Genomic DNA, 16752 nt, shown 5'->3' with positions numbered 1-16752 from the left:
GCTGCCTCATGTAACATTCCATGTGGATTTCAATAATAGTTCAATAAATGGTAGACGTAGCTGGAAAGATCCAGTCAACATGAAAAAAGATACCTGTAATCCACCCAGAATCCTTCAATAGAATCAGAAACAGTTCAGAATGAAAGCACAGGAGTGATATCCTTACATTTCCAATGTGTATATCTTAGAATTTCAGAATTGTGGTATCTGTGAAATCTTGGGGTGTGCATTTTGTGGAAAACATTTCACCTTGAAGTGGAAGCTTGAAGGAACATGTAGCCATAAAACATTTTACACATACCAATGTTTTATTAAGGTTAGAAGAATAAGAAATTCCCTTCAGAATCTTTTTGGGAAGAAAGAAAATACATTCTGAATTTTTCCATATGTTATATAAAGTAAAGCAGAATATAATGTTGAAACAAAATTGAATGAGTATCTTTCTTCACTATTTGGGTTGTGTTAGGGAGTACTGTCATTTTCACACAAAAGGAAAAGAGACAAATCTGTCCATGCTTGGATTTTTCCTCTCCTGATACAGGCGTTTGTACCAGTTTTCCTAATACTAGTGACTGATACTGGTACTTCCAAAGTCCCCAGAATAACTCAAAAGTAATGAAATCATCTTCCTTTTTACAACTTGGTAAGGAAATGAAAGTAAAAATTCAAAACTTCAAGACATGAAAATTTAAAACTTCAAACCATGAAGCTCATGAATTCAGAACAGCATTTTGCAGTCTTCTCTGTTCTTCAGGGAAGGCTGCATTTTCTTCATGGGATGTTTTCCTGAGAGGCAGAGTGGCAATTAGCATGTATCTTGAAATGAAAACCTCCTTTACTCATCTCATTCCATCTCTTTTGCAGAAGAGAAAATTAAATGAAGGCGTTCTGTGTTCTCTCTCTGTATATATCAGTATGTACTAGGATCACCCTTGCTACTGTATGTCTTTTCTGTCATTCACATAATGTCTTTTTTCATCAGTATGCTGTCAAACTCCAGTCCTTGCCAGGGTAAGGAGAAATGAAGGTTGTTCTGCACCTGTAAGCAAAATGGGAAAAGGTGTTGAATCTGAGAGTATTGCACAGAATAGGATGGGGACCCAAGGGAAAATCCAGGTTTCGTAAACTGTTAGTACAGAAGTGAGCTGTGCTATTTCTACAAAATCAGTGCAGCAGACAAAAACCTCCCCTGCTTTTTGTTATTCTCTTCACACAGGACTGCTGGAGAGGCATGCCACAAGTCTGCACCCAAACTCAATCTTTTTGCACAAGATACAGATTGACATTACATTACCAGCCATTAAAGACCATTTATGAAGATTTCAAACTCTTTGGGAAACTAGGGCTTAGATCTTGAGGAGAGCACCAGTGCTGAGCTGCACCATGGAGCAGGGATGTGGTGGTGCTTTAGAGATGATATCCTTTCTCCTTCACCCATATTCCACAGAATTTTTTCAGCTGCTACCTGTACATGTAGAAATGGTAGCTGTGGCATCGTAAAGGTTGTCTGCTGGTGTCCCAGGATCCATCATTGTTTGCTCTGAGGCAGAATGATGGGCTAATGAATGGGCTAAGGGAAGTTCTGGCAGCATTTTGTTGGTAATTGCAACTCCGTCTTGCTCTGGGAGGTCTTTTTGAAAATGAGAAATTAAAATGTTTTAGAGAGGCACATACGAAGGGCTGCTGTTTGTAAAGGACATTTTAAAAGCATTCCAGCTCCTTGCTACTGTCTCAGAAACTCGCGAGTAACTGAGATACCAAATATCTTTAAATATCTTCAATGTCTAAAAGGTTAATAAACTATTTACCACATATATTCTAGAAGAGTTGTCTCCAAACCATGTACATTAACCATCAAGGATGTGTTTTGTTTATTGTTTAGATATTCTTGGTCTTCACTGATGTTCTTCTTAAACAGGAAGCATTTGGCTCCCTGTCCCCAGATCCTACTAAACACCAAAAGATGAACAAACAAACAAAAATCCTCAACACTTTATTCACGTGCATTTAATATAATTTAAAATAATAATAATCATGTTTTTGTTTTGTTTTGTCTTTTTTTTTTTTTCTTCAGAATATATCTTCTGAAGTCCAGGCTAGCCTTGAATCACATGTTCTACCTAGAACAGGTCAGAAAGGTTTTGATGAAATTCACTGAAAGACCTGGATTTTGAATGGAAATCTTTTAACTGAAACATCTCAAGTTTCTTGAGCTATTGGTACACCAAAGGCATCTCTCCAACAGAAACTTGCCTGGCTCCGGAAAGTAATGATGAGGACTCAATGCTTCTACAAGAAGCTGGAGAGACCTTGGCTCCTCGCAGTCCTCCAGAGCCAAGTCTTAGCCCTGTTTGACCTTGGTAACCTTGGGGACCTGTGCAGATCACTCAAGTGATGCCTCTCAGATGAGAGATTTGACAGTGCCGTGCTGGCTGCCTGAAAGACAGGGGGTCCTGACTCCAGCCGCACGGGCACCCGCATTCCCAACCATACAACAAGGATGCTGAAGCTGGAGGTAACTGCACAAGCCCTCCAGGTCTTTTCCATGAAACACAATCAACTGCTCAACCTGGGAAATTTCCGAGCCTACCACACTAGTCATCAAATCACAAGGAATTTAGGAGGAGTGTTGTACAAAGCCCAGGGCACGTGGTGGGACAGTCCTCCTGGAGACCTTCAGAGTTCATGCATCAGACAGATGCTCCTCTCCTAGCTGCAGTGAAAGAAACATCAGTGCCATTTTCTATCACACCGTGGAGCCTCTGTGAGCAATTTTTGTTTTCAACATGCCAGTTCATTAGATATTTTTGAGAAACAATTATTATTGTCTGCCAACTGGAAATTCTGTATTTCAGCCAACTCTAAGTAAAACCTGAATTGATTTAAAACCTGAGGACTAAAGACGCGTAAGTGGCAAAGTATATCAAGACTCACAATATTGGACTCATTTTGAAGGCAGCGGACTGTGTTTGGTGAGAATCATGTCTGTTATTTATTTTTTTTAAAGTAATGGATGGCTGTTAACATAAAATGGGCTCTCCAAAGCACACTGGAATTATTTAGAGACCTTTCCTTCCAATCCTCTTTCACTTTTAACATCCATTGGCAAAAGCGTCTAAATGGACACAGAAACCAAATAATGTGCCAGAGTTCATATACAGCACAGACAGCAAGCAATTTAAATTATCAGTTTGGTTCTTACTAAAAATACAAAGCTGTTGTGAATGAGGCAAACTAAAAATACTCACAGAGTTCACCTCCACTTCATTCCATTTCCTGTATTTATTTTGGAGTTGGATTCTGCTGTGTTTATAGCTGAAACTGACAGATAATTATGTACTGCCAGTGTTCACTTTCATTATTTAGGCATGAATCGTTCTAGCACTTTTGCATAAGTATAACTTCATTCGCTATTCAAGTTCATTGGGACAACCCATTTTGTGTGAAAGCAAGCACATGAATAGGTCTTGACAGGATCAGAGCCTTAATTTCTACAAGAAGAATTAGATGTTAGAGTAATCTGTTGTTAGTTTACTAAATGTTAAGTTCTTCCCAAAATACCAGATGTGGGGAAGAATGCCCAAAGGAAAAGAGTAGACATGACATCACCTAATTGTCATTGTAAAAATAACAGCTTGCATGTAGCATAATCCAACACGTGGCAGATATGGACCATTTGACTTAATCTCTTTGTAAAACCAAAGTAGAATTAACACAAAGTGTAGTTAAATAGTCAATTCATCAGTCAGTGCATGGGGTCCATTCTTAAACAACAGCACAAATCAGAATTCCTTCTTAAAAGTGAGTTTTAATATTCCAAATAAAACTAGTTCATTTCAAACTAGGATGCTGATCTTGCCCAGGGCAGGACATGTGAGCATCAGCTGACGCAGCAACCCCTTTTCCACCGAGCAGCACTGCCTCAGCCTCCCAGCTAGCAGCAGAGCAAACTGGTTGTGCCTAGAAGTCATGGGACCGTCATGAGCACCCTCTACTACTAACCTCAAGCTGCTCTTTATATTTTGCCCCCACCATGTAATCAGTGGATGGATCCACTTTTCCTGAGGAGTAAGCTGAACCCAGCATAGGTACTACTGAGCTCTTGACACTCCAGCACATTATTTGGTTTCTGTGTCCATTTAGATACTTTTGCCAATGGATGTTAAAAGTGAAAGAGGATTGGAAAGAAAGGTCTCTAAATAATTTCAGTGCGCTTTGGAGAGCGCAAGAGTTGGCTCACCCTGCAAGTATTTCTATCTGCAACTGGAAAAATGCTTCAGCTATTGCTACGAGGAATAAAAATAATTTTCTGCACCACATTAGCCTTATCTTAGAATTTTAGGGTAGTCCAAGCAGGTTTTTTTCTTTTTTTTCAAGGGCAAAGTTTCTACTGAATTCGCTAATGCAGGACTCGGCCTGAGTAATCACTGTGTTGTAAATTACAAAGGAATGATGCAGTTATTGCCCTGTATTTCTCTTCAAGTGCATTTATTCCTATTTTAATTGATGAGTTAGTCAACTTATCTGGTATGCTTTACTTACAAATGCTATAGCTATGGAAGATGAATTGTTATTGCTGTGCCTAAAAATACTGAGGAGCATTTGGGCATTTTTCAGTGTCTTATTCTAAAATTAATATAAACATACATTGTTTGGTCAAAAGTTCAGCTTCAAATGACTCTTAATATCCTTACCTACATCAGGTGAATAGAGCTATCTTTATGCTATCCATGGTAATGTCAAGCTGGGTTTTATCACAGAAGGAAAACCCTGACTGCTGTGCTTCAGACGGACACAGTGACTCAAATGAACCCACACAAAACCCAGAAAAAATAACTGTATGTCCAGAAAAAAAAAATCTTTCAAGGTGATAACTGGTTCTGATAGCCAGCCTGGCTCCTTCCAGAGCCATTAAGCAATCTCTGTTTTTAATATCATGGATGTGAGCTACTCAGGTTGGCAGTGCTCAGGGTCCCTCAGCAGACATCGGCTTCACCTCCACACCGAGTGACAACAGACAGACTGGCTACAGCCCTGAGCTCTCTCGGAACTTGTGACTTAGAGTTATTCCTCTTCAGTAAGAAGCATCCTAGTCTTGCTGAGCTTACTTTTCACTATTTCTAACTCACCTGGCCAACATACACAGTTCATAACAGATTGATTGAAAGGGAAGACAGAGCTGGATTTTGTGAACAGGACTGTCAGCAGCAGTGCCACAAAATAAATAATGAAGGAATAACAAGAAGAAAATGAGTACAGAGGAGAAGCCAGTAACCTTCACCATTTTATTGATCTTTGCTTTTTGCAATGAATACAATCAAAAAGGGACCTACCCATTTTCAGCTAGAATTACAACCACACTGCCAGCAAGGAAAAGTTAGTTTTTCATTTTCCTTTTTCAAGGAAAATGCTCTATAAGAATATAATGAAAACTAGTGTGAGACCTGATAAAAAGTCTGAGATGGGACAGTTTCTGATGGATTCAGCGTCTATCAGAGGATTCAGAGAAGTTTCTGTCATCGGGGTCTTCACTCCAGATCCAGACCACACATGCTATGTAAGTTCTTATTCTCATTTGGGCAGCAAATGCAGTTCTGCTCTGTCAGGACCATATGCTGAAATGCCATGGAAATAACTCAGAAAGGGTGACTTTAAATAGGGGAATCTTCTGTTCTGCATTCAAACAATTCTTTTTATGTAATAAATATAAAGAAATGCAAACAAACAAAAGACTTAAATGCAAACTGCATTTAAAAATACTCTCAGATGCATGCTCCTGCTTTTATTCTCTCTGTGCCTATTTTGGGTCTCCATGAAGAAACATTCTTGCAGTTTTGGTTGCAATGCCGTGGAAATAGCACTGAACTGTAGGAGATTTCAAACACAGAAACAAAACCTTCATCCACTGAGGCATCCCTGTTGACATGATTGTTTTCAAAATCCATTACTTTGTAACTGGAGTGTACACCCCAAAAGGCCAATGCTAATGGATTTTTCCTGGTACTATTCAGATCCAGTGCCTACCAATCACTCAACTTTATCTGTTTTTGGAATTTTTCACAATATTTTTTAATATTTCGGGAGGAATAAATAAATAAAATAAATAAAAGGAACAAAATGTCTGCTACAGTCTTACAGGCATCCAAAATTAATTGTAGCTCGTAAGTTCTAAATATCACTCAGCAGTTAAATCAAGATTTAAGCAATTAATTATAAGTCCATGTAGAAGTTCATTACTGCAACAGCAATTAATTGTATATGGCCTTTGATCTGTAATGAGTCTGTAGATATGTTACCTCTTTTTCAGTTGGTCTGCAAAGCTTCCTCTAGATGGATCTCTCCAGGAACCCCCGGGGACACAGTCCCAAGACATCTCCCCAGTCTGCACCCTCCTTAGGCTGCTCTCCTGCTTCAGGGGCTGCCTGGCTCTCTGACTGTCTCCAAAGCACTCTTGATGGCCACTTTGTCTGGTAAAAAAACACAAAACACAACCAGCTGAATCCCAGGCAGACCTCTTTTCTCCATTTTTCTCATTTTTTAAACTTAGGTCATCCCAGCTGAAGATTTTGCTGGCCAGCACGCCTGGCCCTAGACGAGGGGTTGTAGTGGAGCACACGTGTACATGTGCAGGCATATGAGAGCACCTGGCCCCCACAATAAATAATTACAATAAGTGGCTTTCATCGAGTCCCTGTTCTGGTCAAGGGCTGCCTAAAATAACAGCCTCCCATTCTGAACACCATCTCCATTTCTTTCTGACTTGTTTTTCATTTCCGAAAGCGTACAGAGGTGATCCTTTCCTTCAGGGAGAAGGCCTGTGCACATGTAACTGCTGTGAACTCATTACGGCTGGAAAGGACCTCCTACCTCTGTTTAATTGAGCAATTTGACCGAGTGGCTCCTTCAGGGCTTCTCTGAAGTTAATGGGAGATTTATTAGTTACTTCAGCAGTAGCAGGATCAGGCCCTTTGACTTCATCAGGCATATCATCCGTCTTCACATGAACAGGCTGACAGGACAGGGATTGAAATTTCACAGTCTGTGATATATTTAGAGATTGTTTAGATTGGATTAGGCTACGGAAAAATACTGTGCTGACCAAGATAATCATCCTTCAGATATTGATCTAACCCCTGTCTGATCCAATTTGTTCTTCCAAATAACATTGCCTGCAGCTACCTACCACTATCTTACAGTAATATGGAAGTGACAGCTGCTAGAATTCCTGATTTTTCCCCAGTGGAAATCAGTGGTGAAAACCCAACTGATTTGAATGGTACAGGTTTGTTCCCTATCGTCCCTGTTTTCAGCACCACATTTCCCACTAATATGTTTTGAGCCACAACACTGAAAAATCAGACTAATATCTCAGGTCAGCCTCAATAATACAGTGTATAGTTATAGGGAATAGGATGGGGAATACAGCCACAGAAATCATACCTACAATGCCATATAGAGCTACCTAGACCTGATCCAAACACATTAGTGGGAGTATTCAGGGAACGTGCCAAATTTCCAAAAACACTCTACCAAAGCATAGACACATGGTTCCAACTGGGCTAAAATGTCCCCAGGAAACCATTGCAGCACCATGGCTGTACTGCTTCCAGCATGGCATTAGCGTGCTCCAAGATAGCTAAGGTATCTCGGGACGGTGCTGCCTTGTCAGACTGTGATTTAGACACATTTTCAGACCTTTGCTGAACTGGGCCTAAAAATATACTTGTGGAACAGCTCCGTGCTCAGGTTCTCCATTACGACCACAGATTTGGTATGCAACTCTAAACACTTGGGATGGCTGAAAAGGGCACACAAAGGGAACAACTCTCCACGGCCTGGAAAACCAGGGACCATTCCAGCAGGGTGTAAGGTAGAATAAAACCACCGCCTGTCAGATATAAGGCAGGCACAGTGAAGTGCTGTTGCGTAAAGAAATAACAACATGTTATGTTAGTTCTGTAAGTAAAATTTCTGCACCCATTTAAGTCATTAGATTTCACATAGTATTTTGGTCCAAGCATGCTATGGAAATCAAATGGAATTTATTTTTCAAAGGATCTTTTGTGCTGGAGGGAGACAAGTGAATTAAGGTGAATTGAGCTGCTTCTTCTGATACCTACACACTTCAGAAAATAAATGTAAAGCTGTACCAAAGCTATAAAGATCTGGGATTTTGCAATAATATAAATGTTTGCCCCTGGGGCAGAACAATAGGCCGCCTGATCCTCCTTTCAAGGATTTGCTGCTAATTCACATAACACTAGTCTCTGAGTCATGGTGCTTTTCCTAGAATCCAAGATCTCGTGTTTAGCAAATCATGTAAGAAGCTAAATATTCTCTCTCTCTCTTTTTTTTTTTTTTTGATTTGGTTTGCGGTAATACTATGAACGAGGCAATGTAGAGTTCCAGCCAGGTGTGCAAGAGGTTTTCGTGTAATATTGCTAGGTGTTTACTGAGGTCCTATAGTTTTCTCTAACTTTTAGTCTTTTATTCCAGATTGTGCAGTGCAGGCTCCGTGTCAGCAGCACACACAGTACAGTTAGAATTCTTAGAATTTGCAATAAAACAAATATTTTCAAGACTTTCGTCAATTGATTTATATATTATTAACCTTAATATTTGAGATAATTTTTTTTCAGAAAGTTGTATTAGAGAATGAGTGCAATTGGGTTGTAATTTAGGAGATTATTTGCTGCAGCTAAACAGATGGGATGCCTGAAGAGAGGAGGTAGTCACAACAGAGGTAGATGTGGAATGAGATCAGAACAGGAGGTTAAAATAGTCAAGCATCTATCAATATAGTAATAAAAATGACATAATAATGAAAATGAGCTTTCTCTTTAATTGATCTTTAGAGGGTTTGGCTGTTGGTATATTTTTTCTTTGTTTTTGCACCACATGGCTCTCAGACAGAGTACTGAGGCATCATCCTTGCTCAAAGAAGAGTATTTCATGGGTCTTGGTCTATAGAAAAGGCCCAGACCTTCTGGATGTGATTAAGAGAGACACAGTTAGATACCCAAACATGCCTGGGATGTGCTTGACACACATCATGACATGTTTTGTGCTGGTGAACTATGCAAGGTTTGGGGCAAAGATTTCTGAATTGCAGTCATGCTTTGCACATCACCACTCCATCAACCCCCTCCCCCAGTGGGGTTTGGTGCAAACTTCCAATGTTCAATGCCTGCTATTGCCTGCCCTGAGTGAAAAACAGAAGCTGCTCCTCTGACAGTTTAGGTATACTTGGCAGCTAAAACATGACTTCTCCTGTCTCCAGATCTGACATAGAGCAGGTGCCTGCCTGTAGGCCCTGGCATCCTTCACTGCTTGCAGTCAGCTCACAGCTCCTCCAAACATCCAGATAACACTTCAGGCCTTGTGGCCTTGAAGCAGGCACTGAGAAGTGAATGCCACCTGACGCCTCCAGGAAGCTATGCCAGGATCTTTATGGATCAGGAGGCAAGAGGTGAGGGCACATTGCAAGGGGGTACGGCTGCAGATCTGCACTCCTCCTCAGTGGGAGTGTGGTTGAGTTGGGGCATGAGGAACCACAGTCACCAGCTGGAGGAGAGAATCAGACATGGTAGGCCCCCAGGTCATGGCATGACCATGGTGTAGACACATGGATGAAGTGTCACCACCACTGAGACTGGCTGAATGGAGCAGGAATTAACAGCTACCACTATGGCTATGGAAAATACACTCTGGGAGATCACAAACAGCCATATACAGGACTGGGTTTTATACTGACCCTATAAATAGTCCACTTTTTCAATTCTGTGTTTGCAGATAAGAAACAGATCTGAGCTCCAATACAAGGGGTGTCACACAACATGTACCGTGCGCTTTGACCGACAACAGCCCAAGTTCACTGCAGTATAGGCATTTCACAACGTGCAGGACTGCTACTTTCTTTCCACAAGAGGGCCCTAGAACTTCACTCTCCAGAACACGGAATCTGTGACATTTGAAGCAGGACTTGTGAATAACTCTAATTCCACGTTAGCTCTTACATGCAACCACGGAGGGGTCTATGCTGTCACATATTCAGCAAGGAAACAGCCCGGCCTGCCACGAATGAGTCAACCCTCCTTGTGACTCCGCAGAGCCAGAGGAGTACGATTTGAGCAATAGCAGGACAATGAGCCTCTCTGAAAGAGAAAGAAGTAGTTTCCAGTAATCCCAGTTTAGAGTGAAGAGATGCAATTAGATGGGACCCATTTTCCAAATGCTCCAACGTGGGAGGAACCTGTCTCAGCTTGTTATGTAAAGCAGCAAACAAAAGCAACACCAGGTTGGAGATAAAACGTGGTATATAAACAGGATTGATTTCAACAAGAAGTTTTGCAGTAACACTATCCACTGGCAGGATAACAAGCAGAAATGTTTGAGACATGAGACAGAATATCACAGCCAGGCCCATCGGCGTGTTTCCTTGGCTGGCTGTGCTGACATGTGGTCACTAGATGAAAAATGACTGGAAGAAGCAAGCTGTAACCCTGACTGGTCCTTCCCTCACCATCTCCTGGGGCTCCTTGGGGAAGTCCTTCACGAAGCAGACTGCGAGGACTCCTGCCTGAGTTTGCAGAGCACAACACCCAGAGGACATCAGTAGCCTAGAAAAATGCAGTTCCACCTTCACTTAATATAGAGACAGTGAACTTGAATTGTGCTGCAGACCCTAGAGAGGCCAGACAGGAGAAATACCTTAAATAGTGCAATGCTGGTAAAAGGTTTCCATTTCTCCAAGTGGATTTTCACACCAAGAGCTGAGTCCACACTTTTCCACAGTAAGATGCCTGCTCTGCTCTGGGCTGAACAAACCAAGGGACCTCAGCTGCTCTTCATACGTCTTGCCCTCTAGACCCTCCTTCACCATCCTTGTATCCCTGCTTTGGACACTCTCTAATGGTTTTATGTCCTTCCTATATTGTGGAACCCAAAACTGCACACAGTGCTCGAGGTGAGGCCGCACCAGCGCAGAGTACAATGGGACAACCATTTCCTTTAACTGGCTAGCCATGCCATGCTTGATGCACAAGAATGTGAACCAAGTGACGCACAAGAACAAGTGAAAGCACAAGAGGCATTTTCACCTCTGTCATTTCTTCTCATTAGTGTGTGTTTGTCTTGCTTTGTTCTGAAAGGAAACTGGATCAAACTTGAAAAATAACCAACTGAGGCAATTTTCCTACTATAGCTTTCTCAATGCTGGAGAAAAACTTAATGCCAAAGCCTTTTTTCATATTTTGTATTTCAAATTCCCCTACTGAATTATTTTTTTTTTCTTCCCTTAACTTCAATAAACCATTAAATATTTTAAAGGATAGTCATATGCAATCACCCAACATAAAACACCAATCACACGCACGCTGTTGAGTCCACATGCCCTCCTGAGCCTCAGCAACACCCCTTTAGCAAACCAAAGTGATGGCACAACCTTGATCATTACGTAAAATTTCTCTTGTTGTCACAACAGTTATGAGAAAGGTGAAGGGAGACTTACAGCGACTCTTACAAGTGCAGACCAGAACAGATCCTTGCAGTGTTTGCGGAACAGATGAACAATAGAGTCTTAAAGGGCAAAACAAGAAAGCGAGTGGAACAGCCAGCTTCACTTAATACACATCATTCCTGGGGAAAAATAAATGTTTGTACAAAGCTGCACTACCAGTGCGGTCACCTGGAGTTTTTTTCATCATGTGTTTCGCATATTGACTAATTCCAAACATTTTTTTTTTTTTGCTTGGGTTCGCTTCTAGGTGCAAGGACAAACACCTGGTAAACTCAAAACAACTGGGGGCTCATTTAAGCCTGGTTGAAAATGATTCCCAATTAATAGCTTGTTCAAAGCTTGCAGAGGTAATGCTGTTGCCAGACTATTAGTACAGTGCATTTGCCAACCACTTTCTGTAGCATTGCTGCGTTTCAAGTAGTTCTAAAAAAATGCACATTTTTGCTTTGTTTATCAATGATTGTAATAGAAATCTGGAGACACATTGTGGAGGGAAGTGGGATAACAAAAGCTTATGGTGATGCCATTTTAATACACCATTTTCTTCAGGCTCAGGTTCCTGTTTCTATAAAATTCCTTCAGACACACTCAAAAGTGTTTATGAAGACAAATTCTGAGAGAGAGAGAGAGAGAATTATAGAAAGTTGTGGTTCCTTCTTTGCACTGTGGTCCAAATTTAGGAAATCGTGTCTGAACTTACCTCTAGTCAGCAAAGAATTTAAGACAGCATTTGACTCTAAACACTTGATAAAGTTCCAATGAAATAAATGTAAAATATACGCGTATGCACTGAAGTAGATCGTCTATATTGCTACAGAGGGATTTGGCCATTTAAAATATAATCAGCTAGTTTAGATTAGAGATTCCCCCAACCATGAGTGGAAAGACATAAGTCTGTTCCTGTGGCCACTCACCCAACCTGTCTGAGAGCCCTACACCAGACAGGCTGAGGGCTCCCCAGATATGCCCACTTGTCCCCAGCGTGGTAGAGGGACAGCCAAGCTGAGGCTCTCACCTCTCCCAGCCATTGTCTCCTATGTAGGGGATATTTCTGAGTGTCGCCTGGGGTACTTTCAGGAGAAGCAGGCGCTGCTGGGGGCTGTTGGTCTGGTTAGCTTGAGACTTCCTTTAAAACAGGTGTATCTCTAATTTTCAAAGTGCCTTTTTTCCTCACTGGTTATAAAGAGAGACAAGAGAAGAGACACACCCCTTGATCTTTAGGTCTTTAACACGTAATTGGTGTCACTGGGTCTAGGATGCTACCTCATCCCCTCATTGCACACTCAAAGTCAGTGATGAAGCCATCTTGACAGCCTAAGAGAGGGGGGCTAATTACTGGTGTTCAAATAAAAGTTACATTCTATTAAGGGGGGAAAGACTTCATGACACTTCATTTATGATTGCTTTCTGTTTCCTCTCAAGGTGCTTTGCAGTATCTGTTTGTCAGCAGAAAGGGCTTTTGGAGTCAGAGATCTTTCTATCCTAATAAAATCTATGACTGTCCTCAGTATCTGCACAAAATCCTTTCTGGCTTCCATTACAGAAGTAATGCTTGAAGCAGTATAAAGCTAGAGAGGCATCAGATAAAGCATGGGTTCATTACAACCAAGTGGAGCTGCATGTTATGAAAGCTCTAGAAATGTCATGAACATCTCTAACATGTCCACCTTGGCATTACACCAGAAAGTCACTCACAGAAAAACATGTCCCTACCCAATGGCTGTACATGGCTTCTGTAACAAAACAGAGGAAACATGCATTAAAAAGAAACAAACAAATAAAAGCAAAACAAATCAGAAGTAGCATCTTGTTCAGTGAAAATGTCAAAGGGGATGTGCATGCTAAATTGTGCAGCTCCCAATATCCTCTGGTATTTGGCAGGGGGTCATTCCCATATAGGCAGGCTTCTCTCCACAGCCACTTCCAGCTCTCCTTTATTAGCTTTTTGTAGAAAGGACATGGTACAAATTATATGGCACTTAGCAGTACTGATCAGGAAATGTAACGGGTTGCTTTTGGGGGCCATGATTTTAATTCTGAATTTTCTTCCAGTATTTTTTTTTTCCAATTTTCTCTTCAGCTCCTACTTCTTTGATTAAGGTTCAGAAGCTTCCTGGAATAAATGTGTTATAGAGATTTGCCTGGTCCGTGCTTGACGGATCCTGAGAGCTATTAGAAGAGGTGGAATCAATTGGTATTTAGAATAAGTTTGCAAGCACTTCTGCCTATTTTATTACCCCTAGACACTTTCTGTCTGCTTTAAGATTCACTGTTGGTTATTAAGGTCAGGTTTATAAGCTAGTCTCATTCCATGTTTCTTTCAAACATCCTGTGAATCTTGTGCAGGATTCAATTTGCTGAAGATTTATGAGTCCTTCCCATTCCAGAGTCATATACATCATATGGAAAGTATTGTGCAATACAGAGCTTCAAGGTAGTCCCTCCCTGGCTGTCTCCAGAATGGCATTATGAACAAATGGCTTCTAAAAACAACTGCCATAACACTACTGTAGCTTTTTCTTTTTCTTTTTCTTTTTCTTTTTCTTTTTCTTTTTCTTTTTCTTTTTCTTTTTCTTTTTCTTTTTCTTTTTCTTTTTCTTTTTCTTTTTCTTTTTCTTTTTCTTTTTCTTTTTCTTTTTCTTTTTCTTTTTCTTTTTCTTTTTCTTTTTCTTTTTCTTTTTCTTTTTCTTTTTCTTTTTCTTTTTCTTTTTCTTTTTCTTTTTCTTTTTCTTTTTCTTTTTCTTTTTCTTTCTTTTTCTTTCTTTTTCTTTTTCTTTTTCTTTTTCTTTTTTCTTTTTTCTTTTTTCTTTTTTCTTTTTTTTCTTTTCCTTTTCCTTTTCCTTTTCCTTTTCCTTTTCCTTTTCCTTTTCCTTTTCCTTTTCCTTTTCCTTTTCCTTTTCCTTTTCCTTTTCCTTTTCCTTTTCCTTTTCCTTTTCCTTTTCCTTTTCCTTTTCCTTTTATTTTCTTTTTTCTTTCCTTTTTCTTTTTCTTCTAATTTAATTCAGGCCAATTTTGTCTTTGTACTTGAATGTTTTCTAGCCAAGTCTTTTAACAGCACCAGGGATGCAGGGAAAAGAAGACAGAAACTGTGACTTGGTTTCAGTGGCTAGCTCCCAGTTAGAGGTAATGGTCTGAAACATCCAAACGAGGAACCCCTAAGGTTGTATTCAGAATATTTGCATGTGGGTATTGTAGCCCACAGTCTCCTTAAATGAAGATGTATATATCTCCACAGTATAAACACCATTTTTCTGTTATCTCACCTTTTGTTAACAAGTTGCTACCTTGCCTGAAAAAATATACAATCCAAAGACAGCAATAGATGTACTACATTAAAATGAGCTTTGTTCAGCACGAGGATATAAATAAATACTGGGGAGAGCCCCCCCTTAGTCACACAGCAGGTCCACCTAGTGCAGCGGCCAGCAGTGAGCAGAATATGAAAACACATTAGAAAACACGGCAAATATAAATACTGCCTGCTCTGTCTTACAGCTTCCAGCGTTCAGGAGGGTGGTTCCTAAAGCATTATTTTTAGTAACCAGTATTTTTAGTAACTAAAGACTAGTGTTTAGTAACAGTGTTTAATCCTCCCTAAATTTGTTTTTTTCCCTTCTTCAGATTATACATATGCCTGACCTATAGAAAGTCATGTGGCAAAGTAGCTCATAATTCGGCCATGCAATGGGTGAAGGTATATTTCTCTTGGTATTTTTAAGCTGCAGATTGTCTTCTAGTTCTTGTACTGTGAGAAACAGTGAACAGTGAAGCTCCTTTGTCCATTCATCTTCTTTTCATCATCCAAGCTATAAGGAATCTGTTATATTCCTACTTTTCCCTTTGTAATTTCTTCCAAACTGAATAGCAGCAGCCTATTTAGCTTTTTGGACTATAGAGGATGAGCCAACTGAGAGCTTATGGGTCAGGATTAGAGGGCAGGCCATTGTGGGTGACATTGCACTGACTGTCTGCTACAGACCACCTGATCAAGACAAAGAAGTAGATGGAGGTCTTCTTCTGACAGCTGGAAGAAGCCTTACATTGCAGGTCCTGGTCTTTATAGGTCTGAACCAGCCCAATATCTATCTGCTGGAAGGGCAGCACAGAAGTTCAGGACACAACCAATCCATGAGGTTTCCAGAGTACACTAAGGGTAAATTCCCGGCAGAGGTGATTGAGGAACTGATGTACAGAAGCACTCCCTGGCAGATACAAGCAGGGAAGAACTGGTGGGGAGGTGAAGGTTAGAAGCAGACTCGGTTGCAGTGACCACAAGGTGCAGAACTTCAAGATCTCAAGACAAGGAACAAGTTATATGGCAGGATCATGACCTGGAGTTTAAGAGAGCAGACTTTGTTCCATTCAGGAAAGTGCAAGGAGGAATTCCACAGGCTATGGTCCTAGAAAGAAGAAGGGTTCAGGAGAACTGGTTGATTTTAAAGCATTACTTCCTCCAAGCTCCAGAATGGCCCATGAGTCAAGCAAGACAGGTAGGACACCTGCGCAGACAAACAAATAGCTCCTGACAAAACTCTAACAAAAAATAAGTGTACAAGAGGTGGAAGGAAGGCTAGGTAACTCAGAAGGAACATGAGACACTCTCTGAGCATACAGTGATGGGGTTAGGAAAGCCAAAGCCTTCCTGGACTTGAACCCATGTCCCTGGGTGAGGGACGTGAAGGACAAGGTAAATGGGCTATGAAAGGAAGACTGGGGAAGGCATGGGCCCACTACCAAATAGAGCAAGAACATTCAGTGGCAAAGAACACAAAAGACCAAGGCACTCGATGCTTCTTTTGCCTCAGACTTCATTGGTAAGCCCTGCCTTCAGGAATTGCAGGTGAAAGTCCACAGCAAGGAAGACTTTTCCCTGTGGGATGAGGATCAGTTAGGGAATGCTTCAATATCCCCATTTTGCAGACAGTTGATTTGAGCAGGAGGTTGGACTAGATGATCTTTGGAGGTGACTTCCAGCCTTCAGGATTCTGTGACATTTCACCTTTCTAATCATCCTTCACCACCTTTCTGTCTTACTTTTCCAATCCAACTATGATTCTTTTCCTTTTTTTTTTTTTTTTTTTTTAATATAGTACCTACTGGATGTATTGGTCAAGAAACAGTCATACACTGGATCTACACAGTGGCATAATGATATATTCTTTTTTGCTCTTCTGTTGCTTTGCTAATCATTTCTAAATTTCTATTTTTTTTTTTTTTTTTTTTTTTTGATCTCT

General features: G+C 40.6%; 1 long non-coding RNA gene across 1 annotated transcript; it reads right to left on the bottom strand.

The window, feature by feature from the left end:
- Positions 1-5270: 5270 nt before the first annotated feature.
- Positions 5271-6944, bottom strand: LOC136789795 (uncharacterized). The gene is made up of 2 exons (XR_010828780.1): positions 6297-6944; positions 5271-5615 (listed from the first exon to the last, which is right to left on the bottom strand). It is a non-coding gene; the product is annotated as an uncharacterized lncRNA (long non-coding RNA).
- Positions 6945-16752: the final 9808 nt, after the last annotated feature.

This window comes from Anser cygnoides, chromosome 2, assembly GCF_040182565.1.
Source record: "Anser cygnoides isolate HZ-2024a breed goose chromosome 2, Taihu_goose_T2T_genome, whole genome shotgun sequence".
NCBI classification, from domain to species: domain Eukaryota; kingdom Metazoa; phylum Chordata; class Aves; order Anseriformes; family Anatidae; genus Anser; species Anser cygnoides.
The sequence above is the reverse complement of the archived record's forward strand: the minus strand, read 5'-3'. Positions and strand labels throughout refer to the sequence as shown.